The 26,841-nt window shown below is 40.2% G+C and overlaps 1 long non-coding RNA gene across 1 annotated transcript in view; it reads right to left on the bottom strand.

The window, feature by feature from the left end:
• Window positions 1-21,120: 21,120 nt before the first annotated feature.
• LOC138302046 (uncharacterized) overlaps window positions 21,121-26,841 on the bottom strand; it is a 56,600-nt gene continuing 50,879 nt past the window's right edge. Inside the window, exons 3-4 of the long non-coding RNA XR_011205242.1 lie at window positions 22,286-22,524; window positions 21,121-21,581 (exon numbers count right to left, since the gene is read on the bottom strand). This is a non-coding gene — a long non-coding RNA (uncharacterized lncRNA). The remainder of the gene's footprint in view (window positions 21,582-22,285; window positions 22,525-26,841) is intronic.

The raw sequence follows: 26,841 nt of genomic DNA, 5'->3' as shown, positions 1-26,841 counted from the left end.
TAGCATGGCAATGATTCTGATGAACAAGATAATTTCCTTAATGATCTTATGAATTCCAGGCCTTCTCTATATACAGAAAGAGCAGTGGGAACAAATAGTTCTGAACTTGATGGGAGCGGGGAGGAGGTGGAACTATAGTGCAAGCTCCTATGTTTGTAGTACAAAGTACACCAACTGAAACTGAAATGCCATCCATATAGAATTATATTCCCTTTGGTGGAATGATATTCCCGTTGGCTCCCTAAACCCGCGCCTGCAAGCTTGAAAGAGATTTGCCTCTTGCTAGCGCGATATCCGGCCGCCACTGAGCCTATCAGTGCCATTTTGCGATGATGTAAGCACAAGTAAAATTTCCACTCAAGAAACAGCTAAATCAACTCAAAAATAGCTTTTCGAGTTCATATTCCTCGCGTATGGACGGTTCAAGTTGTTCTTTAGTGCAAAAAGTATTTTCTTCATTTTACTTTTTGTTTCAATAGGAAGGAAGTGCCCCAGCATCTCCAATTTCCTTTTCCTATCCAGAAGGCTCCTCCCAGTGCTTTGTCTATCTCCCGGTCACTTCTCATTTGGATTTCAAGGTGTAAGGATCACTTTCTTTGTCTGCACATATTGTACCAACCACTTGAGTAGTTTTAAAAAAAAATTCCCATATCTGCATTGCATAGTGTGCGGTGTTATTAAAAGTTTGGACATGTATTTTTAAGTTTTGCATGTTCTGATAGTGTAATACTCCCATGTTTGTTTTTCACTACTGTGAGGCCTATCCCTCCCATGGGATAACATTGGTGACTCTTTATTGCATTTATTAAATTGTAATCCCTAATTGGGATTTTCATTACAATTTTGAAAATGCCACTTTCAGAAAGTTAACTAGGTCTGTGCATAAATATCATTCTGCGAAGGTGGCAGAATTTGGGTAACTCTGCATTACACCTGTAACACATAGCTCCTTTTAAATTTTGCAATCCAGTTGTGGTGGAATTATATTCCTGTTGGTGCATGCAAGGCTCCATAAATACATGATGACGAGCACAAAAGAGATTTGGCACCCGCTAGAGCGATCTCCGGTCTCCACTGAGCCTTCCCACACCATTTTATGATGGCCAATATTACAAGTAGAGTTTCTACTCGAGAAGCAGCTAAACAACTTGAAGATACCACTTTGAGTAAATATTCTGCTGGAACAAATGGTTCAAGTTGTTTTTTAATGCAAAATGCAGTTTATTAATTTACTTATTTTTTCAACTGAAGTGCCCCAGAGACATAAACTTCCTCTTCCTGCCCAAAAGGCTTCTCCTAGTGCTTTGTTCATCTCTTGGTCACTTTTCATTTGGAACTCAAAGTGAAAGGATCACTCTATTTGTCTGCAATTCTTGCTGCATATGTAATATTGGATTTTACGGACTTTTTTTGACATCACAACAAGTAAGATAAAAAGTGTGTGGATAATGGTGTTGTTTGATAGAGGGGCATGTACCAGTATTTTTATTTGTACTTTTTTTTACATTTTTAGAATTTGATTGTCGTTGTGGTGAGTGGCCTCTAGATGCAGTATGGGCCTCGTATTTTCTTTTGGCATTTAATATTTTACCTTTTGTAAGGGAAAAAGGATGCACTATTGAGTATATTTTCACCATTTGTTTAATTTGCACTAGTCATGCATTTTACCATGTGGCCTAATCTGCCTACAGTCCATCCATCCAGTAGTGATAATGGGGTATATCTAATAACTGTTTCTATGGCATATAACCATATACCATTTATGGTTTAGGCCTGGGTGGCATTGGATTAAATGGAAAACTTGTTTTTTATTTTACTTTGTTTTTCTGCAACATGTGTATTTTGGTCGAGCAATATCATGCCTTGTGAGGCTGTGTGTTGCTGTAAACATTTATTTTCATGTCGGACTTAATTTTTGTTTTAGCATTGCTAAATTAATGGTAGTGTTTTTTTCATCGTTTACCATGCTTCCTTTGACTGGCTAATGTGTGTCTGTGTTTGTTTTCCAAAGGCCACTATTTCGTCGTCGTTCTCTATGCCATGTGGCAGGTGGCCATTTTGTGTAGTCGCTGTCCATCCATAGGCCTGTATATGTTCTTCTTGTCCATGCTTCCGTGCTTGTTGCTGTTGTTTGACCATGTGGTCAGTAGCCATTTTGTGAGGTCAGTCAGTGTGCTTTCTCCATAGACCTGCATGTGTTCTTTGTACTCCATGCCTTCTTGCTTACTGTTGTTGATTGACCATGTGGCTGTCGGCCATTTTGTGTACCAACTCAGTGTTCTTTTGCCATTGGTCTGCATTTGTTCTTTGTTCTCTGTACTTCCTTGCTTCCTCCTGATGTTGTCTGACCACCATGTGGCCAGCGGCCATTTTCAACCAGCCGCTTGGTGTATATTATTTTTTTATTTTCCAGTTGTCAAAGCCATTTCCCTAGGGACATTTATGGAAGAGGTCTAGTAATTTGTTTACTTTTTCTCTGATATCAGTTTATGTGCTTGAGGATCATTGCAGTATATTTATGAACAGTGTTGATAGTAATATATGCATTATTTCAATTTTTCCCAGCACCTTCTTGCCTCCCAGTGGATTTCTCATAGTCCCTAGTGATACACTAGCAATGACTATTTTTTACTTTCATTTTCCCTCCACCTTCTGCCTCATATAGGTCTTCATGTCTTAGGCCATGGACGCACATCAGCATTCATTTTGTAAGGATAATGCAATTTTAGCCTGCACCCCCAGCATACCATAGATACACCACAGAATTCATGTTTAAGGAATATGTAATTTTTCCCTGCACTCCGTGCCTCCCATAACTGCCACAACACTCATTTTTTAAGGATTATGCCATTTTCTCCTGCAAACCCTGCCTGCCATAGACACACAGCAGCATTCATTTTTTAAGGATTATATCATTTTCCCCTGCACCCTCTTCCTGCCATAGGCACACACCTGCATTAATTTTTTAAGGATTGTCATTTTCCCCTGTGCCCCTGCCTACCATTGGCGTGCACAAGCACTCATTTCTTAAGAATTATTTCATTTCCCTGTGTATCCTCCACCTGGCATAGGTGCACACAAGCATTCATTTTTGTAAAGATTATTAAATTTTCCCCATACCCACTGCCTGCCAGAGTCACACACCAGCATTACATTTTTAAGGATTATTCAATTTTCCCCCACACCTCCTTCCTGCCATTGGTACCTCCTACCTAGATGCACATAAAGCAAAATATTACATCTTTATGTTGTTATCCTGATTGAAATAACATGGTGTGGATCTGAATAAATACACTATTGTTGTTAGTTATTTGGATACCCTCACTAAATATATTTATTGTCTGTGCTATGAATAATTCAAAATGAAAAATGTTTTACCAAATGTTTTTCTTGTTTCTTTGCTTTTAGGTGCACAAGAGACATCACCAACAGTATTGGCAGATAGAAGGCCATCACAAAGTGACAGCACACCACCCCACCTCAGTCCTCCTCTACCTGCTTTCACTTGTGCAGCTAAGTGCCAACTGACTGAGATTGAAGATGGCCTCAAAGAAAGATCTTCCTGCCAAGAAAGTGGCCAGTGAGGAGGCTTAGAAGAAGCAGATTGCCACCACTGAAGTTCCACCCTCCGCCTTTTTCAGGAAACTTAGTGGGCCTGCCATACTTTCTACAAGACAGCAAACTGGAAGCAGCACTCCCACATCAACAATGGTACCACCACCAATGTAGGGTCAAGCCCTTGTCTCTCAGCGGGGCAGCCACTGCAATCATGATGCTGAGCAGTGAGTCTCAATTGAGTTGTCTAAATCACAATCTAGTACCCACTCATAGCTGAGGAAAGTGAGCAACATGAGCCACAACCAGCAATATTTCTTCCTGAAATAGGAGCAGAACAGGAGGTTGAGCTTCGTGTTGAGCAAGAAGCAACTCTTTTTGAACCATTGGTTTTCCAATCTCCAGCAAAAAAAGACAGGGCACTCCACTATCTTCTCCAAGCCCCCCTTGTGATGATCATGACATGGATTGGACCCCGGCTGAGTCCGAGACCCACCATGAGAGACAAGGGAAAAGGAAAGTTCCTGAAAACCTTAGAGTTAATGGAGGGTAGGAGGAGGAGGAGGCAGTCATTGTCATGGAAGCTGGCTCAGAGGACACAGATATTACCCATCCTATTCAACCTGCTGAGAGGAATGTGACATTGGCTCATCCATTACCACTACTGCCAGCTTTTATGCTTGTAAGGCCACCACTGAGACCTGCATCCACTACCTTCTCAGATGAGATGCACACTGCAGAGAGGCAGTTGTCGACACACTCTTCTTCCTCCAGTTCTTTTGTATTGGCAGTGGCACCAGTGGCAACATAAACAAATTCTCCTCTACAGTTTATGACTCTTTTACAGTTAGCAAGCAGGAGGATAACATTGCAATAGGCTCCATTTGCCATGTGAGTGTTAGTTGAGGTAGGCCTGATTTACACTATGCTACTGGAAGCCAAACGACCAATATGAAAAAAACATCATGCAATCCAATGGGAGGAGCACCTTAAAGAAATTTCTGCAGAGGTGTTGTTGATGAGAGCAGTATATCAGCTCTGATCATGGTGGTAGGAGATATATATATATATATATATATATCTCTACACATACATACTGTAGGAAGATATACTTAGGACCTAGTTTCCATTGGAAACACATTTTTTTGTTCTGCCTATAATTCTTGCAGTATTTCAAAAATACGTATGCTATCTCACTTCAACTGCTGTCTTGAAAGTTTTGGGGTGAGTTGTCAAGTGGGTGGCGAGAAAAACGGAGGCCCAAAACACATTTTCCCCATGCATTCCCAAAGGGTCCTTAAAGACAACTGATGCTCAAACCCCTGAATGGGATTACACCATATTTCACAAGAAGCTAGATTTTGGTGTTCAGATCATGCTTTTTCTTATTTTGTGCAAATCTGTCAGGAGTTTTGGAGTTATTAAAAGAAAAATTAATTTGTATATCTAGGGATGTGGAGCCTCTCCGGTCCCAGAGATCTCATCCTGAGATTAGATTGGTAGCCAACACTTCAACCAGGAAGTGTTCGCAGCTTTTTTGGGATTCGGATTCAGCTCAAAAAGGATCCAAAACCCTAGATATCTATATTTCTTCTTCTTTTTTTATAAAAAAAAATACTGAATGGATTTATACCACCACCAAGAGCTACCTTCCTGCCATATTTGGTGTAATTCCGTCCAGAGGTTCAAGCTGTAGTCAGGTTCAAAATCCATAGGGGAAATTGCATAGGGGCAGCAAGTGAAGTGAGTGAATTTTGAAAAATGTGTTAAGATGTGTCAAACGCCGCCAACGTTATTGGCAAAAAATTTAATATGATGATGTGCAATTGGTGCCTGTGCTGTCTCCTTCTGCCATAGAAATAGAGTAGTGAGAGTAGTGGAGGAAGGAAGGAGTGAGACTGGAGTGAAAAACAGGGTGAAGACATACAGGATAAGCCAGGAAAGGAATGAAGATTAAATAAAGTACAAATAGTTTGGACAAAACATAAAATAAACACAAAAATAAACACAAGGACAATGGTGCAACACCAAACAAAGGATAGAAATGCTGGGATTCAAGAATAGGAAAGAGTAGATGTGGTTGGATGGATTGAGGTAGAGAAACTAATGCAGTCAGCAAGGAAAGAAAGAAGAAAAAACACAAAATGGCGACGCCCTTGAGGACAATGTGGTGTCATTCCTACTGATTTTTTTGTATGACACATGCTACTGGCCTGAAAAGCAACACAAACAGGCAGGTGAGCATTATTCTGTCCATTCACAGAGTTCCAAGGAATCTTGCTGAGTTTTTTTGTAACTCCACAGAATTCCGTGGAGTAAAACGCTATGAGTTCTGTCTAGGCCTAAGGTTAATCAAGGGATTGGATCCTCATAATGCAGAAAGATTAGACCACAAATAACTGATTAATAAAGTAAAGTACCTTGGCTTGAATAAATTAGAACAATTACCTACTAGAAAGATCAAGATAATTAATTTCCATGATCACAATTGTTAATCATGAACTCATTAAATTAATTTTCATAAACATCACATATATATCATGCACAACATGAACTGTTTGTGACAAAACAGTTTACCATTTATAATACACACATACCCACAGAACTTGATTTGTGCTGTACCTACACTACTATGTGATAAATAAAATGTGCATTCAGTAACATACACATAACTCATTCCAGTTCAGTTCATGATAGCCTAATATGAAGGTACAGTCAAATGTCCAAGTTCCAATTGTAATGCCTATAGTTAGTGTTTTAGTTGACTAGGTGTTAAAATAAGTCCTTTGTCAAGGAGAGTCCTGTCTTTGGGGGAGTTCACTTCTTATACAGTTTCTTTCAATCAATACCTTAGCAGCAAATGTCGATGCACTGTGACCCACTTGAATTCAGGGTCTCCTCAGGACGTGGAATTGGAGTTGATAAGACATTTAAAAAGTTTTTGTGAAAATGTGCAAACGCTGTGGTAAACAGATATATCAATGATTTGTGAACAATGGTGCCACTCCAACAGAGCAAAAATAATATACCTTTACCTAATACCATTGGCAGATATATAGGAAAATTCATTTTAACTTTCCTAGTCAATGCAAGGCTAGATGATACTGTGTTTTTCAAGTTTTGTAAGTATAGATGAAGCTGGCTCAGAGGACACAGATATTACCCATCCTATTCAACCTGCTGAGAGGAATGTGACATTGGCTCATCCATTACCACTACTGCCAGCTTTTATGCTTGTAAGGCCACCACTGAGACCTGCATCCACTACCTTCTCAGATGAGATGCACACTGCAGAGAGGCAGTTGTCGACACACTCTTCTTCCTCCAGTTCTTTTGTATTGGCAGTGGCACCAGTGGCAACATAAACAAATTCTCCTCTACAGTTTATGACTCTTTTACAGTTAGCAAGCAGGAGGATAACATTGCAATAGGCTCCATTTGCCATGTGAGTGTTAGTTGAGGTAAGCCTGATTTACACTATGCTACTGGAAGCCAAACGACCAATATGAAAAAACATCATGCAATCCAATGGGAGGAGCACCTTAAAGAAATTTCTGCAGGGGTGTTGTTGATGAGAGCAGTATATCAGCTCTGATCATGGTGGTAGGAGATATATATATATATATATATATATATATATATATATCTCTACACATACATACTGTAGGAAGATATACTTAGGACCTAGTTTCCATTGGAAACACATTTTTTTGTTCTGCCTATAATTCTTGCAGTATTTCAAAAATACGTATGCTATCTCACTTCAACTGCTGTCTTGAAAGTTTTGGGGTGAGTTGTCAAGTGGGTGGCGAGAAAAACGGAGGCCCAAAACACATGTTCCCCATGCATTCCCAAAGGGTCCTTAAAGACAACTGATGCTCAAACCCCTGAATGGGATTACACCATATTTCACAAGAAGCTAGATTTTGGTGTTCAGATCATGCTTTTTCTTATTTTGTGCAAATCTGTCAGGAGTTTTGGAGTTATTAAAAGAAAAATTAATTTGTATATCTAGGGATGTGGAGCCTCCCCGGTCCCAGAGATCTCATCCTGAGATTAGATTGGTAGCCAACACTTCAACCAGGAAGTGTTCGCAGCTTTTTTGGGATTCGGATTCAGCTCAAAAAGGATCCAAAACCCTAGATATCTATATTTCTTCTTCTTTTTTTATAAAAAAAAATACTGAATGGATTTATACCACCACCAAGAGCTACCTTCCTGCCATATTTGGTGTAATTCCGTCCAGAGGTTCAAGCTGTAGTCAGGTTCAAAATCCATAGGGGAAATTGCATAGGGGCAGCAAGTGAAGTGAGTGAATTTTGAAAAATGTGTTAAGATGTGTCAAACGCCGCCAACGTTATTGGCAAAAAATTTAATATGATGATGTGCAATTGGTGCCTGTGCTGTCTCCTTCTGCCATAGAAATAGAGTAGTGAGAGTAGTGGAGGAAGGAAGGAGTGAGACTGGAGTGAAAAACAGGGTGAAGACATACAGGATAAGCCAGGAAAGGAATGAAGATTAAATAAAGTACAAATAGTTTGGACAAAACATAAAATAAACACAAAAATAAACACAAGGACAATGGTGCAACACCAAACAAAGGATAGAAATGCTGGGATTCAAGAATAGGAAAGAGTAGATGCGGTTGGATGGATTGAGGTAGAGAAACTAATGCAGTCAGCAAGGAAAGAAAGAAGAAAAAACACAAAATGGCGACGCCCTTGAGGACAATGTGGTGTCATTCCTACTGATTTTTTTGTATGACACATGCTACTGGCCTGAAAAGCAACACAAACAGGCAGGTGAGCATTATTCTGTCCATTCACAGAGTTCCAAGGAATCATGCTGAGTTTTTTTGTAACTCCACAGAATTCCGTGGAGTAAAACGCTATGAGTTCTGTCTAGGCCTAAGGTTAATCAAGGGATTGGATCCTTATAATGCAGAAAGATTAGACCACAAATAACTGATTAATAAAGTAAAGTACCTTGGCTTGAATAAATTAGAACAATTACTTACTAGAAAGATCAAGATAATTAATTTCCATGATCACAATTGTTAATCATGAACTCATTAAATTAATTTTCATAAACATCACATATATATCATGCACAACATGAACTGTTTATGACAAAACAGTTTACCATTTATAATACACACATACCCACAGAACTTGATTTGTGCTGTACCTACACTACTATGTGATAAATAAAATGTGCATTCAGTAACATACGCATAACTCATTCCAGTTCAGTTCATGATAGCCTAATATGAAGGTACAGTCAAATGTCCAAGTTCCAATTGTAATGCCTATAGTTAGTGTTTTAGTTGACTAGGTGTTAAAATAAGTCCTTTGTCAAGGAGAGTCCTGTCTTTGGGGGAGTTCACTTCTTATACAGTTTCTTTCAATCAATACCTTAGCAGCAAATGTCGATGCACTGTGACCCACTTGAATTCAGGTTCTCCTCAGGACGTGGAATTGGAGTTGATAAGACATTTAAAAAGTTTTTGTGAAAATGTGCAAACGCTGTGGTAAACAGATACATCAATGATTTGTGAACAATGGTGCCACTCCAACAGAGCAAAAATAATATACCTTTACCTAATACCATTGGCAGATATATAGGAAAATTCATTTTAACTTTCCTAGTCAATGCAAGGCTAGATGAAACTGTGTTTTTCAAGTTTTGTAAGTATAGATGTACCCTAGATGGAAAGGGAGGGCACAAATAAGCTTCAAAATACAACATGACACCCATTCTTAGAGTGAGGCACATTCTGTGCAGGTCGAATTGAAAACATATCTTTGGATGTTGGCAGCTGCACACCCTTCTTCGATGTGATGGACTGGGCTCAGGCGACCGAAGTGGAACACGGATTTCAGTTTTTCTGCAATGCACGAATGCCAGTGGGATCATTTTTTGAGCAGCCTATTTGGATATACTGTTTTCAAGCGTGATAGTGTTTATTAGCGTGATGACGCCTTGACCAGCTCGCACATATGAATACATTATGCAGGAAACATGTGAGCTGCAGTGCCCAACTCACTGTATAACAATGACTTAAAATTATCACAGACATAAATTAGTATTAAATGACTGGAAAATTACCAGTAGAAAAATCATACATTTTGAAGTTCTGACATTTCACTGAGAATTGTATTAAATTGTAGAATTAGATTTACCTCTCTTCTTGTTAGATTTCATTTCAAATCACTTCCTCTGGGTCAGTGAATGACAGACAGCACAGTCCATTTCAGATCATTCTCAGTGTGGTGACACCCACAAAAGGGATTAACAAGTACTGCTTATGTCACTTTGTGATGAATCCAAAATGTTGCTTTATTATTCTTTGTCGGATTTCCTGGTTTCTTTTACCAAAGTAAACATTTTGACAGACACATGATCCAATAGACGGTGCCTTTTTTTTTTTTGCAAGTTGAAAATGGTCTATGTATGCATTTATTGCTATCCAATGTGCATTCAGATCCTTCAATAGTTTAGTCCCGACCACACATGTTCTACATTTGTAGTGACCTTGTAAGGGAGGTAAATTCCAGTGTTCGTGTAATGTGCTTTTTGCATCGAAGAAGAAGTGAATGTTTTGACCAGTTGCTTTCCAATGCTATGGTTCTTCTTTAAAACAATAAGGCCCATATTTATACTTTTTTAGCGCCTCATTTGCGTCATTTTTTGACGCAAAAGTGGCGCAAACTTACAAAATACAATTGTATTTTGTAAGTTTGCGTCGATTTGGCGTAAAAAAACGACGCAAATGCAGCACTAAAAAAGTATAAATATGGGCCCAAATGTGGTGTCAGGTCTGCATAAAATCTGCCAATTTTCATCCGTGATTCTTTTAAAGTGATTGGGCAAATGGTAGAGACAAATAACCCTTTTAGATTTCACTTAAAAATTTTACAATTCATAACGCTGGTTCTAAAGACTGGATTTTGGTGCTATATGATTTATTATCATTTACTCTATTTTTCTTGTTTTGTCACTTTCTTACTCTTTGTGTGCTACATTAGTACTTTATACATTGCCTCAATGTTAAGCCAAGCTACTTAGGGTGAACCACAGGTGGATTTATTGACTTTTTGTGGTTTACTCTGTAAGGAAATGTGGCTGTTGCTTAACAAGGTCTCACACCAAAGTGAGCAACCAAACTTCTCACAGATAGCATTGTCTGGTACTAGTTTGTAATCTGCTGCTCACGTTTAAGTTGATACACCTGAATAGTAGTGGTCAAAGAGCTTCATATATTTATTAAGAGTGGCACTTTAAAAAACAAAATTGGGGAAATGTTACAGGTAGACATTGATTTAAATCGACTGTTGATAGTGTCAATGAAATTAGATATTTGATCAAAGAAGCAGCTAGGAATGCAACTGAAGCAGGAACAACTAGAGGATTTAGCTTACGAATGTGAGGTGGATATCAGTAAATGAAAAACATGTATTGAAGTTATAAAATGGATTTGACTCATGATAAAATTTAAAAACTTGCTTAATCACTTTCGGAGCTCATATTAGAGATTTAACTGAAATAACAAGTGAATGGGGTGACCTGAAAAAATCCAAAGAAAGGTGGAAGAAAGGGAAGGTGAGGTATAAGAAAGTGAAGGAGAATGAAGGTAGAGTAAGGGGTACAACAGGTGATTTGGAAGTAGTTTTAGAAATTCCTTTAAGGGAAGCGCATGGAGGGAATCTTGTGCATGGACAATGGCTGATCATTCTGCCTTTACTACAAATTTTCTAAAATTGAGATAGGAAATGGAGAAGTGGTACAAAGAGTACTCCAATTGACAAACATATTGCAGGTGTTGTCCACTGATTTAAATTCAAAGTTCGAGATAATATTGATTTGTGAGCAGAGTTTGAGGTAATAGTTGCATGGCCAACTGAAGACTCAGCAAGGGTTGCTCCTAATGCCTTTTCTGAATAAGCAGCCAATGAGTACAGAAAGGTAATTATTTAGCACCTGAAGAAAAGAGTGCCTGGAAAGGAAAATAAGTAAATACTCTAAGACTTCCACAGGAACCAAAGGTGTCTGTGTATGTATGCTCATGTAGATATTCAAGAAACTCAAAAGACTTGATTATCTCAAGAATAATATTGTCTGTGATTTTGTTGCTGCTGTTGTTTTGTGTTTGCAACCAGGGCTTAGTAATCATATACAACAGAGTGATTTATGCTGTGATGATCGCAACCGTGCAAAATTCTAAGCAGGGTGTGAAGAATCAGAAATCATTTCAAATGTCAATGCCTTCTGCTTGGTGAAGCAGAAAATAAGAGAAATAAAATGCCATATAGCGTAGCACACCAACAAAATCCATTGATTCTGAATGTTGATTCATCTCAATCAATCAATCAAGAAAGGAATTTGTAAAGCACACTACTCATCCATAAGGGTCTCGAGGCACTGAGAGTGGAGGAGGAGAGGGGGTGCTGCTACTGCTCGAACAGCCAGGTCTTGAGAAGTCTCCTGAAGGTAAGGAGGTCCTTGGTCTGACGTGTGTGATTGGGAAGAGGGCTCCACGTCTTGGTGGAGAGGTGCAAGAATGATCTGCCGCCTGTTGTAGTTCTGCGGATGCATGGGACGGTTGCGAGGGTGAGATCGGCGGAGTGGAGCTGTCAGGTCGGGGTGTGGAAGGAGAGCCATCTGTTGAGGTATTCTCGTCTGGTGTTGTGCAGTGCTTTGTAAGCATGGGTGAGGAGTTTGAAGGAGAATTCGCAATGATCTCTGAGCAATTAGCAATGATTATGCTTGAGAGAGGAGGAGGCCTGCTTACTTGGAGCAATACAGAAGTTAGACCAAAGTGGCTAATATGTTGACGAAGAAGTCAGTGGTCCATCCTGTTTCATGTTTGATCGATACAAACACTAGAGTTCATTCTGTAGAAGATCCATATTACCTCTATCAGGAAAAGAATAGGTGTGGGCAGAAAAAAGTCACTTCCCTTGTGGAGTTTGCTGAATTTCGGAACTCTGCGCTACACATATAACACGGAGTTCCCAATAAATTCTGTCATCCGGGGAGTGATGGACTTGTTTTTTGGTTGACATACACAGGGTTAGTTCTGGCGTGTGTTGTTAAGCACCATGATAATTTTAGTCCACTTGCAAGTGTGCATGAGATTTTGCATCCACTAGTATGGCTTCAGCCCCTATCAGTGCCTTTTTCTGGTGACTTTTTTATGCCGCTGGCAAGGGCAAGTGACCGCGGCTACACCTAGAGCAGCTTCTGTACTCAAGAACCAACTAAATCTACTTGAAAAGACATTTACCAGAGGATATTCTACTCCAATGGACCATTCAAGTTGTTTTTTAGTGTGAGATGCCTTTTTGTTCTTCTTTTTCCAACATAAAGAAAGTGCCCCAAAGATTCAAACTTCCTGTTCCTGTCAAACAGGCTCCTCCCAGTACTTTGTCCATCTCCTGGTCAATTTTCACTTAGATTTTGGGTAGAAGGATCACTCTCTTTGTCTACTACATATTTAACATTGGATTTAATGACTTTGTTTTTGTGATATCACAAGTAAGTTCAAAAACTATTGTAGAAAGGTGTTGTTTATTTGATAGGGCATCCACTAGTATTTCTTTGTATTTTTATTTGATTTTTCAATTTCATTGCAGTGGTTGGACTAGAGTTGCAGTAGGAGGCTAGTTATTCTTTCTTTTCATTTTTCATCTTTTGTGAAGGAAACAGCGAGGCTCTGGCATTCTCTACCACTCACTATCAAGATGGAGGAGATGTACTTACATTATCGAAAGCGACTTAAAACTTGGCTATTCTCAGATTAGACTCAGCATTCCTTTTCTGCAGTTCTTGTGCTGTACTTTACCGAGTTTCTAGACTCGGATGGCTCTTGTATTTTATTTTATTTTGATTGTTATTTCACTATATTTCTCCTTTCAATGTTCGCTAGCGCTTCAATGCTACAGCCGGAATGCGCTTTATAAATAGCTTACAATACAATACAATACAAAATGTTGCACAGTTCAGATAATTTTCTCCATGTTTGCTAAATTGGCAGTATTCATTTACTTTACTCTGTGGCCTTGTTTGACCATGGGCCATCCAGTCAGTAGGTCCAGTACTGGTCATCAGTGCATGAAATAACTGTTTCTGTGGTATGTGTGGCTTTAATTTGTAAAAAAAAACATAATTCAGGATACGGATGGCACTGAATAAAATTACAAAATGTGGGCCATTGTTTGTAGTTCATGTTTGTTTATTGCTAAAAATATATAGGTGGTGTAATATTTGATGTCATGGGAGGATATGTTTTGTTGTAAAATGTTTATACCTCAGTTATTTTTGGTGTTTCACATTGCTGAAATAATGGTAGTGTTTTCTTCAGTATTATCATGCCTTATTTGTCTGGTTAGTGTGTGTGTATGCGTGTGTTTTTTCCATAGGCCACCATTTGTCCTTGTTCTCCATGCCATGTGGCCAGGGGCCATTTTGTGTAGTTAGTGTCCATAGGCCTGAATGTGTTATTTGTTTTCCATGCACCCCTGCTTGTTTGTTGACCATGTGTCTGATGGCCATTTTGTATAGCAAGTCCAGTGTGCTTTGCTGTAGATTTGGATGTGTTATATGTTCTCCAAGGCTCCTCACTTGCAACTCTTGTTTTACCATTTGGACGGTGACCAATTTGTATAGCCAGCCAGTGTGTTTTCTCATAAGCTTGCATGTGTTCTTTGTTCTCCATGCTTTCTTGCTTGCTATTGTTGTTTGACTATGTGGCTGTTGGCCATTCTGTGCAGTTAGTCAGTGTGCTTTTCCCATAGGCTTACATGTATTCTTTGTTCTACATGCCTGCTTGCTTATTGTTGTTGTTTGACCATTTGGCCGGAAGCCATTTTATGTAGATAGGCAGTGTGCTTTGCCATAGGCTTACATGTGTTCTTTGTTCTTTATTTCTCCTTGCTTGCTGTGGTTGTTTGACCATGTGGCCAACGGCCATTTTGTGTAGCCAACTTGAGGATTATTCTAGTCTATGTATATAATGAACAAACAGTGCTTTATATTGCATGCATTTTCTTTTTTTTTGCTTTTTTCACCTGCACCTCCTTGCCTCCCGAAGGGTTTCTCACAGTCCTCTATACATCAACAATTAACTTAAAAAATGTTTTATTTTATTGTTATATTTTATTTTAATTGTTTTATTTGAATTATTATTTTACTTTTTTTTATTTTGTTTTGTTCTTTTCAATTTTCTAATTATTTTGTTTACTTTTTTTTGTTTTTGTTTTTTGCGTTTTACCTCCATCCATCTACCCCCTGACTGCATTAGGTATACAGCCGCACAACAAGATTCATGTTTTTTAGGTATTATTCCATTTTCCCCTAGTCCCCCTGCCTGCCATAGTAGGTTCACCACACTAGCATCATTCATTTTTGAAGGATGATTCCATTTCCCCATTGACTCCTTTGTCTGCTGTAGGCACACAATAGCCCTAATTTTTAAAGGTTATTCCATTTTCTCATGCACCTCCTTCACCGTGCACAGAATAGATGCAAAAACAACAAAGAGTTGCATCTGTATGTTGTTATCCTGATTGGAAATTTTATGTTATTATAGCATGGTTTGACTTTAAAATGGATGGATATTAATTAATTATTTAGGATATTAACTTAAATAGACAACCACACTAAATTATATTGTTTTTATAATGTCTTTGTAGTATTTCAAACTGCAAAAATACCATGCTTCACTAAATATTTTTCTTTCTTGTTTGTTTTTAGGTGCTCAAGAGAAGAGACATCACCCACATTACTGCCCGACAGAAGGCGTGTACAAAGGCACATGATCACGCAACATGTGACGTGAGTCCTCCGATACCTTCCACTTGTCCAGCTCAGTACCACTGTCAACTGACAAGCTTCAAGATGGCCACAAAGAAAGGTGCTACCAAGAAAATGGTCAGTGAGAAGTAACAACTTTCCACTAATGGCATGCAGACTGTAACATTTTTATGGAAACTTGTGCCTGCCGCATCAGCCTCTAGGGAGGAATCTGGGAGCAGCACTCCCACATCAATATTATCATCCCCCAAACTAAGTCCAAGCCCATTTGTATCAGTGAAGCAAATACTGCGATCATGGCAATGCTTATGAGCAGCGTCATTGTATTGGATTCTTCCCTTTTGCAAACGAGAACCCAATTAATGCGGGAAACTGAACAAAGTGAACAGCTATCGCAGCCAGAAATAGTAGATGTTCCTGAAGTAGGAGCAGAACAGGAGGTTAAGCTTCCTGTGGAGCAATAACCTCCTCTTTTAGAAATAGTGGCTTCTAGATCTCAAGCAAGAAAAAGGAAGGGTACTCCACCATCTTCACCAAGCACTCCTTTTGATGATCTGGAAATGGATTGGACCCAGGCAGAGTCTGAGACATACTAGGAAAGGCAAGGAAAAAAATCTTCTTGAAAGCCTCATAAATATGGAAAGGGATGAGGAGGATGTCGAGCCAGTTATTGTAATGGAAGCTGGCCCAGAGGAGACCGACATTACCCCTCCTTGTCAACCTGCTCTGATGGATGCAGCACTGGTACCGCCACCAGAGTCAGCTCCCATATTTGTAAGGTCCCTGCTGAGACCTGCATCAACCCCTAACTAAGTAGAAGTATGCACTGCAGAGAGGCAATCAACAAAACACCTATTTACCTCCAGTTCTTCTTTAGGCATTGACATTGGCACACTAAGAATGTTCTCCTCCCCCGTTTGGGACTTTTTATGATTAGCAAGCAGAAGGATAACATAGCAATATGCTCCATTTGCCATGTGAATGATCGTTGCGGTAAGCTTGGTTCACACTTTGATACCCATCTGAAAAACCATCATGCAATACAGTCGGAAAAGCACCTTTTAAAAAGATGCAGCTGGTGGTCATGAAGATGAGGAAAACTTGAAATCACCTCCAATAAAGGTGAGAGGGGAAAGTGGAGGGTCATATCTTTATGCAAAGCAGCCCTGTCCCTAGCAGTGTGCTAGTATCACCCACCTCAGCAACCTCGAAATGGCATAAGAGTTAGATGGAGTCACCAAAGCATACAGTGACTGCCAAAGATGCACATTGAATCTATCACCTCCTACTTCTTGGAGGCCGTCTGTGTCAGTGGTCCCAGAAAAAAAAAAATCCATGCTATTACGGGCATGTTTAGGCAGGAGGTGCCTCACGACCACAACCACCCAAGTGCACTTTTGTACAATGGGAAGATGGCTAAAATGTTAGGGCTAGACCTCCTCCCTTTTTCTTTTATGGAAGGAGTGGAAATTTTGGAACTTGTGGCAGCTATCTGCCCAAAATGGAAGGTTCCTAGTCCGACCTATTTTGCCAGAGCTACTGTTCCAGACCTCCATCATGATGTGATGCAATTGGTTGAACAAGCTTTGCAGTAAAGTGCTGTTCACACTATCCACCTGACTGCAGACATGTGAACCATTTGTCAAGCAACTGATTAAATGTGTATCACTGCACACTGTATCTCTTCTGTGGGAGTTTGGAACAGCTATGTACAGGTCTTAGTGCTAAAGAAACTTCTATGGCCGTTCAGAGGCATACAACAGTATCCCTGTTCTCCATGGAGAAATCCAATACAGCTGCAAACATCTTGGAAGACATTAACAGCAAGGTGGGTGAATGGCTGTGACCCAAAGGTCTCAGAATTAGATTTGTTGTCACAGACACTAACAGAAATATGGTTAGGGCCATGACAGATGGTGGCTATTTCAGGGTTTGGTGTTTGGTGCATTGCATCAACCTGGCTTTGCAGGACTTTCTGAGAAAAAAGAAGACATAGTAAGCAACATACTGGCCACCTGCAAACAAATCTGCACTCATTTCAGCCATTCTTTTAAAGCCCAGATGGAGTTGAGGATTATTCAGTGTGCTAATAGAGTTCCAGTTACAGCCCTCATACAGGAGGTGCCAATACTTTGGAATTTGACCTATTACATGTTGCAACATCTTTTTGAGCAGTACAGACAGATCAATGACTATGTCAATCAAAGAGGAGGGTATGCAATTTGGAAAAGCATGACCACGGATGCACACCCACATAGGACCTAGTCAAATGGCTGACACAGATGCTACTTCCTTTTGAGGTTTTCACATGGGAAGTAAGCAAGGAGGACAGTACAATGTGCCAAGCTATCCCACTGTTGCATCTGCTACAGAATCTAAAAACAAAAGGTGTCTGAAATGTTTTCAAGTGTGAACCAAAATGCAGAAGCACATGCCTTGTACCTTTCTTTGGCTGTTAACACAAGGCTGCAAAAGACATCAGGTTGTCCAAAAAATACATCTGTGCTGTTCTACTTGATCCATGGTACAATAAAATTCTGGTCACTTTCATTCCTTTTTCTGAAGAGGATGTACAAGACACAGACTTTTGAGCAAGCCTGAAACCTGAAAGAAGAATGGCCACTCCCGGGCACGAGTTCTTGGGGGCTGCCTTCAACTTCCAGAGAGGGCAGTCTTGTCTCACAGCAGCCAACATCAGCAACAAGAACACCAGCAACGGACACAACAACAGGAACAGAAGTACTGGCCCCAACCTCTGCATTTGCTTGGGTTCAAGCGGCAGGTCTTAAGTCCAGTGCAGAAGCGAAGGCAAAAACTGTTGAGCAAGTGGCAGCATCAATGACCACTTAAAGGATGTTCCAGGAGTATCTGGATGACCCAAAAGAGGTATATGGGGAACAAAACCCCTTGATTTATTGGAATGTGAAGATGCACCAATGGCCAGAGCTCAGCAGGCTGGTAATAAAGTATCTGGTTTGTCTGGTAGCCAGTGATTCTGCTACACGTGTTATCAGTGCAGCTGGTGCAGTTGTTACAGTGAAAAGAACCAGTCTCTCATCTCAAAACATGGAGAGATTGAACTTGATCAAAATGTACCAACACTTTATAGCACATAATTACACTGTTCTGGAAATGCCACAGGAGGAAGATAATGATTGGTCATACTCAAGTGTGTTCGTTGACCAACTTCTGGTTGAACCACCCGGGCTGTGTTATTTATTGAAGTGTGACATCATTTGCACCATAAATGGATCACACACTTGGTGGGGCGGATGTGGACACAATCTCTTTCCCTGACTGAATAGGCCACCATAGTATATTTTAATTGTTTATTGTCAAACTTCTTTCTTTGCCAAAAAAGCATATAGCTAATGAAACATTATGTTTGTATCTGACTTATGTTGCCCCACTATATTTAGGCACATATGGCCGGATTGGAGTTGGACGAGTGTTCAGTGAAGTAGTTTCCCCATTCCCTTCAGATATTATAGACAATGCTTGCCTCCCTCCTATGTCTATCCTTTTTTTCATCACCCAGCAGGACTGTCCCAGAAGGTCACTGATTTACAAAATTGGCAAATTTTAATGTGTTGCTTGCATCAAAGAGGAGAAACAATTGTGCGCCTGCCACAGTGCTTCAAATTGGAAGACTTAACTATTGCACAAATCAGTTATGATATATTATTGAGTGATTGTGACTGACTGATGATTTATGTGGTAGTGGACAGTGAGGGAGTGTGTTCAACAAATGAGTAAACTTGATTTCAATGATTTGCACTGTTTGGGGCCTGATGGGTGATCATTTTCCTGAAGGTGATTGGCCCTTTCAAACTCAGTGAAATTTACCTGCAGGGTCCACTCCTTTTGTCTGATTCTTCAGAGACCAGTCCAGTTGCTTTAGTTAACAAACACAAATCTTCACAAAATACTCCAGTTGTGCTTCAGTACTTGTTCTTCAACAGCAGTGCACTACAGTTCGATCTCGTTTGGGTCAGGAGTGGGACAGAGTTACTCAAGATCAGGAGGAGGAAGGGTGGGACTACCTCAACAGCCAAAAGAAGGAAGATCGACTTCAAAGGGAAACCATGATAATGATGACTCTATGGGCTAGTACTCAGCTCTGTGTAGGGAAAGGAGATGTGTTGATTTGGGAAATGCTGCTGAGTGTATGTGCTGCACTGCTAGGTCAAACTTGAAACTCCTCTTATGTTCTTGCTCTTTCTCTGAGACTTCTTGGTACAGTCCTCATGAACCTTACCTTTTGTCCTTCTCGTTGACTCCACAATACCAGTTCTGTTTTACTATCCACAGTCCTTCTCCTCTCCTAAACAAAAGGTAGAAACTCTACACTCCTACTCACCGACCAGACCGGTTCAGCCAGATAACCGAGAGTGACAGACATTCCAAGAAAAATGCAGAAGCACCATCCAATTTCACAAAGCAGTATCATTTTTCTTTTATCAGTCATCATTTTTAGAACTGGATGGGTTCATTTCACTCCTCCAAAATTTTTCTAATCTAGATGAGAGAACTTTAGGATATCTAATAATATGTTGGGTCTCCAGGCTGAATGACTATTTGCAATGGATTTAACAAAACCGTGTAAGACTCATTCCTTCATTTCCTTCCACAAGATACTGATGACTATATGCTGCTGATGGCCCTGATGAATTTTGCTGTTTTGTTGTGTAGTATTTGTCTTTGTCACACCCTTCCTCCAATCCTCTTCCCCATTCATTCACCAAACCCTTAACTCTCTTACCCCAAGCTGTGTGATTTACTGAAGTGTGACGTAATTTACACAGTAAATGGATTACACACTTGGTGAAGCTGATATCAATAAACGGCATACCAACTCACTGCAGGACCTTCAATTATCTGAGCAATAGCCCACACCAGCCCAATATACCCACCCACTCATAAAAGGGATTTATATTTTAGCTGTAGAAGAACACTATTCATCAACGTCAACATCATCATTCAGGCCTTGCATTGCATAAACGTTTAACCTTGTCCACTTCAGACTTTGTGTACAGTTTTCCAGACTCGAGGAAACTTTAGTTTTAAATAAATTCCATGCTCCCCATTGCTCTGAATAAGTTATTATTGCTAGTTTTTTGTTATAATATCTTCCACTCTTTGTTGTGTTATGGTGGTAGTAGTCTGGTCTCAGTCTTTCTAAAGCTATGATACAAATATATGACCAACTAACTTTGTGTTTTTCTTTCAATTATTTGCCTGTGATGGGTAATCCTTTTGATTAATCCTACAGTTGGAGGTCGCCTAGGTTGGAGTGGAACCTCACTTGTGATGCCTTTCCTGTTAGGGTACTACTACCACAATTGAGAAGGCACCTTGGTAACCTTGCAGTAAGGAAGAGTGAGGGAGGTAGCAGACATCCTTTTATATATTCAGATAAGAGAACTATGGCGTGAAGTGAACCTGTTTAGTTAGTAAATAACTAACTTCTACTGCAGATAAGTTAATTCTTGTTTATCTAGGTTGATGGATTCAATATAAGCTATGCAGAATATCCCCCAGTGGTCAATATAGTTAGAGAGAGTCGTAGGACAAGGGTAAAACTTATTATAACTAACGGGCATTCACTTTGATAATTTAATTAAAATATGCTACACAAAAAGGCTGCAGTGCAAAGTAAATGTAAAACACAAAAATGATTGAAGGCATAAAGAATAGGAATAATTTTCCCTTTATTCAACGAGTTCCAACAAGATGCCCAATCCTCTCTTCTTACAACAGGCACCCCCCCCCCTCCAAACAAATCACCCTGTCCCCAAACAATGTCAAAAAGAGTCCAAAGAGTCCAACAAAAATTCCCTACAACAGATCCTGGTACTTTCCCAATTCCCACATTCTCCACCCACAACAAAAGTCCCTTCCACTCAAACAAAAAATAAAAAAGGGGCTCAGAAGAGGGCATTGTCCATTAGGGTACGCAGTTCTTGCTGTTGGGCCTCGAGACATGCCATCAGACAGTCCAAGAGAGACAGCTTATGTAGCATGCAGGGTTGGAACAGACGGTCTCAGGGGGCAGCAATGGTGTTATATGTGAAGGTGGCTGCCAGTTGTGCTGGTGATGAGGTGGCCCGGAGAATGGAGGTGCAGGAAGCTGACAGGAGGAACTTGGGCAGGGGCATGTGCCTCGTCTCCTCGTCCAACCATTGGTACTCTGCCTGGGTGGCTTCCAACTTCTGCCATTGCAGCAATCACAACAATACAAAAGGCACATTGTAAACAATGCTCTGTGCAAACGCTTATTTAAAATTATAGAGTACTGATCGCCTAGGGCCATTGGAATTTTTGATGTGATTTGGAGAGTCACAGGGATATTATGTTACCCACACATGCCTCACATAAAAGCTCTGATTGGCTGAAAGGAATTAAGGCAGCATAGCACCAGTTTAAAAAAACGAATAACTTTCATTCTTGTAAAGGATTTCCTAAAAAACAAACAGAGACTTTGGACCTCATTTAGAACTTGGCAGATGAGTTATTCCATAACAACTGTGCTGGAATTCCACTCTGCTGAAATTTAAATCCCATTTAATGGGAGTTAGATTTTGGTGGAAGGGAGAGCCGTCACTGTTGTGATGGAGTAACCCATCCTCTGAGTTCTAAATCAGGCCCCATTTGTGGAAAAATAAAAATAAATTAACTCACATTAATGATTAAGGCATCATCCTCTATGGAGTACAACTATGCATGTTGTAGTAAATTAAGGGAGACATGATAACTAGCTCATCGAGTACTACTTTGCTACTCTCTGCAGTCTGCAGCTTGGGCAGCTGCAATGGACAATTATCTTACTTTAACTCCAATGGCCTTGCTTATCTCCAAATGCCTTTCAATTCTACCCTGTGTCCAAAGTGACACACGAATAGTGTCATGCACTCACCTGGTTCCAACTGTGTGGGCGATGCTGGACCTCCAATCGCACCTGAAAGAGGGACTGAATAAAGGTAAAGTCAACCTTTGTTTCCCCACTGCCTCCGTGGGGGAAAGAGGAAATGGGGGACTGGTATGAAACAAAGAAAGATGATCTTGAGTCACTGATTAACTGCTCGTCTGTCTCGTACACTGCCAAGTAGAATCAGGACTCCCTGGATCTCTTATCCTCAATGCCAGTGTGATACACTAAAACAACAATAGATAATGTAACCCATAGGTTCCCAATTGAAAATGATCTATTTATTATTTACACATTTTGTATACTTGCAGACTTTATCATAAATGTGGCAAGAAAGACAGCAGAAGAACAGTCTGAAGAAATAACTGGAGATTTTCAGGTACTCCGAAATATACTGGATTCTGATTCAAAACTCGAACACAGTTTCAAACTCAAGAAGTTTCTCCCAAAATACTAGATACAACTTGTCAAGAAAGTACAGAGGCAAACCTTCAGTTTAGGTATAATAGAGTTCAGAGTGCTGCAACAGAGGTTCAGTGCGCTGGGCCTCAAGGGGATGAAAACTCAAATAATGTCTAATATTTGAAATGATCCCACACCTTCAAAGGTAACAGTCTTTGGAACAATTGCTAAACTATGGTTTAGTGTGCACAAACCTGAGGGGAATGTACTTAGCCAAGACAGTACTTGAACCGGAATCCAAAGACAACCGGAAACTCAGTGCAAGAAATTAAAGAGCAGGCTGACTCGTAGCTCATGAAGGACACTTGGATGACAAAATCATCAGGAAGTCCTGGAAGACTAGAGCACTGGGAGTTTCCAAGTCACTCCTTAGATGAGTACACGAGTGAAGCTTGTATTGAACAGGAATGCAGGAAGATCTGGGTGACTCAGGAAGTGAGTGTAGGGATGATGCTTTCACAGGACTATAGTGAGGTCAAGTGCTGATGCAGGTTCAGCGGGGTATATATACAGGAAGCAAAGAGTGTTCACGAAAGGAATGTGTCCCACATGGCTGTGTGAGATATTCCAATGAACCAGGGGAAAATCTTGTGTGACATACAACGGATATGAGGCCTAGCAGGTGCAAACGTTAATTTTAAAACAGTAACAAGTACTGTACAACAGAAACCCAACTGCATGATGGTACAGTCCAATGGTTCATAGTGGAAATGTGACTATCCTAAATAGGCATGTGATATTTGCAGGTGCAACCTAGACTAAACTTGCATAGCAACAGAACACATGATCAGTGGTTCAGGCTCCCTGGGAAGGAAATCATGGAGAGATTGGGACTGGAAGGCACCACAAGGGTAGCATGACTGAGAGTATCTCATGGAAGGGAGGCGACACAAGGTACCTATGACATGAGGCCGGCAAGTAAGACCCAACACACATAGGGCACAAGATGGAGTCATGGCAGTTTTTCCCTGCAAAGATTGACCTAGAAGGCATGGTTTGTCAGGATGACTGGCATGAAAAGAACTAACCAGGTGAGGGACATGAACATTACTAGCTAGTTTTCATAAGTTTTCCTCAGGGCCAATACCCCTGCCATGTGATTAGGCAAAACAGAAGGCCCTTAACAATCTGTGAATCTAGAATCCTTCAGACTTCAAACTCTAGGGGGCCATCAAGTGTTACAGGTTGAAGACGAGGAGTGGCACGGTTTTGGGCATTATATGGTTTGAGGAGGGAAACATGAAACACAGGGTGAACAGGCAAATCATCTGGCAGCTGGAGTTGGACTGCCACCGGATTAATGACATTTTTAATTGGAAAGGGACCAATAGATTAAGGTTGCATTTGAAAGGACCACGTAGTCGTACGTTTTTAGTGGCAAGCCAAATCTGATCGCGGCTTTTGTACTCCGGTGGTGATCAACAAAGTTAATTAGCATTTCTTTCCATGTTCACTTTAGCCTGTTGTAAGTGTTGTAAGATCTATTGTTGTAAACAGTAAGGTGTGCAAAAAGTCTTGTATTGCAGGTACATTTACAAATGTTTTAACAATATTTTCTGGTAACATCTGTGGATTAGGACCTGTTACACAATAGAAAGGAGATACCCCTGTGGCAGAATGCTCTAAATTGTTATACGCAAACTCTACAAAAGGTAACAAGGACTCTCATTCATTGGGAGATAAGATTAAAAAGCATTGCAGAGTTGTTTCTAGTACTCGATTTACATGCTGTGTCTGCCCATAACTTTGTGGATGATAAGCAAACGAGAATCTAGCGTAAATGTCCAATGATGTACAAAGACTGTGCCAAAACTAGGAAATAAACTCCGGGCCACTGTAGGAAATAATGACGGAGGGCAGATCAAATAACCACAGGATATTCTGCCCAAACAGGGTAGACAAAGTCTTGGCATTCAGTATTTGTTTTAGGGCAATGAAGTGTGCTATTTTAGAAAACAGGTCAACAACTACCCAAATATAGTATTGTAACCAATGGAGTTGGGCAATTAGTGATAAAATCCATGCTTATAGTATGCCAGGGAGGTGGGAGTGGAGGCAAGGTTTTTAACAGACCCGCAGGGGCAGTGTTTGAGGTCATGCTCTCAGAACAGATGGGACAACTCTGGACTTAATCATCCATATCTTTGGACAGGGTTGGCCACCAAAACCATTGCTGACAATTAGCTAGGGTCTTGTGAATCCCAGATTGACCTTAGTGGGAACAAACAAGGTGTTCCCATGATATGGGAGACCATTATGAACATGATTATCTTTACCTGTTACTCAAGAGTCTAAGCCCTCCTGACTCATGCTTGGTCAAATCCTGTTAAAACATTACTCTTGTTCACAAAGCCCTACAATGGGTTGAAGCGCCATGATGTTCTGTGGTGTCTGGTCCTGAGAACTCTCATTTGAGTAACCCCACCTGTATAGTAGGTCTGCCTTAGTCTGTTGTGTGCTGTACGATAGATAATGATGAAATTGTATTCGCTGAAGAACAACCACCTTGCTTGTCTAAGGTCAAGGCTTTTAATGATAGCAAGAACTGTAGATTCCTATGATCAGTATATATTGTAGTGGTATGTTGAGCCTCTAATAGGTATTTTTGCCATTTGTGAAAATATTATTTAATTGCCAGTAGTTCTTGTTCAGCAACTGTATAGTTCTGTTCAGATGACAACAACATTATGGAGAAGAGTGTTACTGGATACATTTGTCCAGTTGTGCTGTCACAGTGTGAAAGAATACCTCCTACTGCAGCCTGAAAGAAAAGTATGGTGAGTTGAGATCTGAATGTCTGAGAACCGGGACTATTATGAATTTCTCCTTGAGCAATTTGAATGCATCATTGGCTTCCTGTAATCAAACAATAAGCACCTTTTTTCATAAAAGTCTGGTAATCGGGCTTACTGTGTGTGAGAAATGGATGATAAAGCATCCATAAAAGTTTGTAAATCCCATGACACTTTGTAACTCTTTGACTGAGATTGGTGCTAGCCAATCTAAGATTTCGTGCACCTTTTTTTGAACCATGATAACGCCTTCTGGGGAGAGATAGTATCTCAAAAAACTCTACAGATTGAGTGTGAAAGGTACATTTGTCTAGTTTAACAAAAAGATCATGTTCTCAGCACCTTCCTGACATACTCTATGTGTTCTGCCATGTTTTTGGAATAGATGGGGATGTCATCGATGTATACAACTACACAACTGTCCAGGAGGTCATGTAACGCTTTGTTGATCAAATACTGGAACAGTATTAGGGCATTACATAACCCAAAAAGCATGACTTTATATCAGAATAATCCAGATATGGTTCTGAAGACTGTTTTCCGCTTATCACCTTCCTTTACATGGATGAGATTGTATGCGCCTCGCTGATCTAATTTAGTATACAACGTGGACTTCCAAACCTGATTGAGCAATATTGGCATTGGAGCAATGGATATCTGTTCTTAACGGTGACCTTATTCAAGGCCCTATAGTCAATGTACAACCTTAACTCACTGTTCTTCTTTCGTACGAAAAAGAGTGATGAAGAGTCAGGGGAGTAGGATTGACAGATGGACCCCAGGGCTAGTAACTCATCCAGGTATTTTGTTAGGTATTTTGACTCTAGTTCTGAAAGAGAGTAGACACGATTGTAAAGAAGGGCTGCACCTGGGATTAATTCTATGAAGCAGTCATATTACCAGTAGGAAGGTAATTGTGTAGCCTTTTGTGCTTCAAAAACATCATGAAAGTCCTGATATTCTACAGGAATTTGAGGTGTGCATTCTTGTGTTAATGCTGCACACATCAAGGGAGACACAACATCCTGTGGCTCTTTATAACAATGGTTTTGACAAAAATGAGAACCCAGGGTGACAAGGTGATGGGACCAATCAATGAATGGATTGTGAAGCTGAAGCCAGAGGACCCCTAGAATAACGCTAAAGTTGGGTGTGTCTATGAGATCAAAAGTCAAGGTCTCAGTATTGCCATTTTCACAAGCAGGAGTTGAGCCAACCTATGGTCTAACTTAAAAACTCAGGCCCTCATAACGACTTCGACGGTCTTTTTGCAAGACCGCTGAAGCCGCT

This window comes from Pleurodeles waltl, chromosome 6, assembly GCF_031143425.1.
Source record: "Pleurodeles waltl isolate 20211129_DDA chromosome 6, aPleWal1.hap1.20221129, whole genome shotgun sequence".
NCBI lineage: Eukaryota > Metazoa > Chordata > Amphibia > Caudata > Salamandridae > Pleurodeles > Pleurodeles waltl.
Note: the sequence above shows the minus strand (reverse complement) of the source record. Positions and strands in the feature narration are given on the sequence as shown.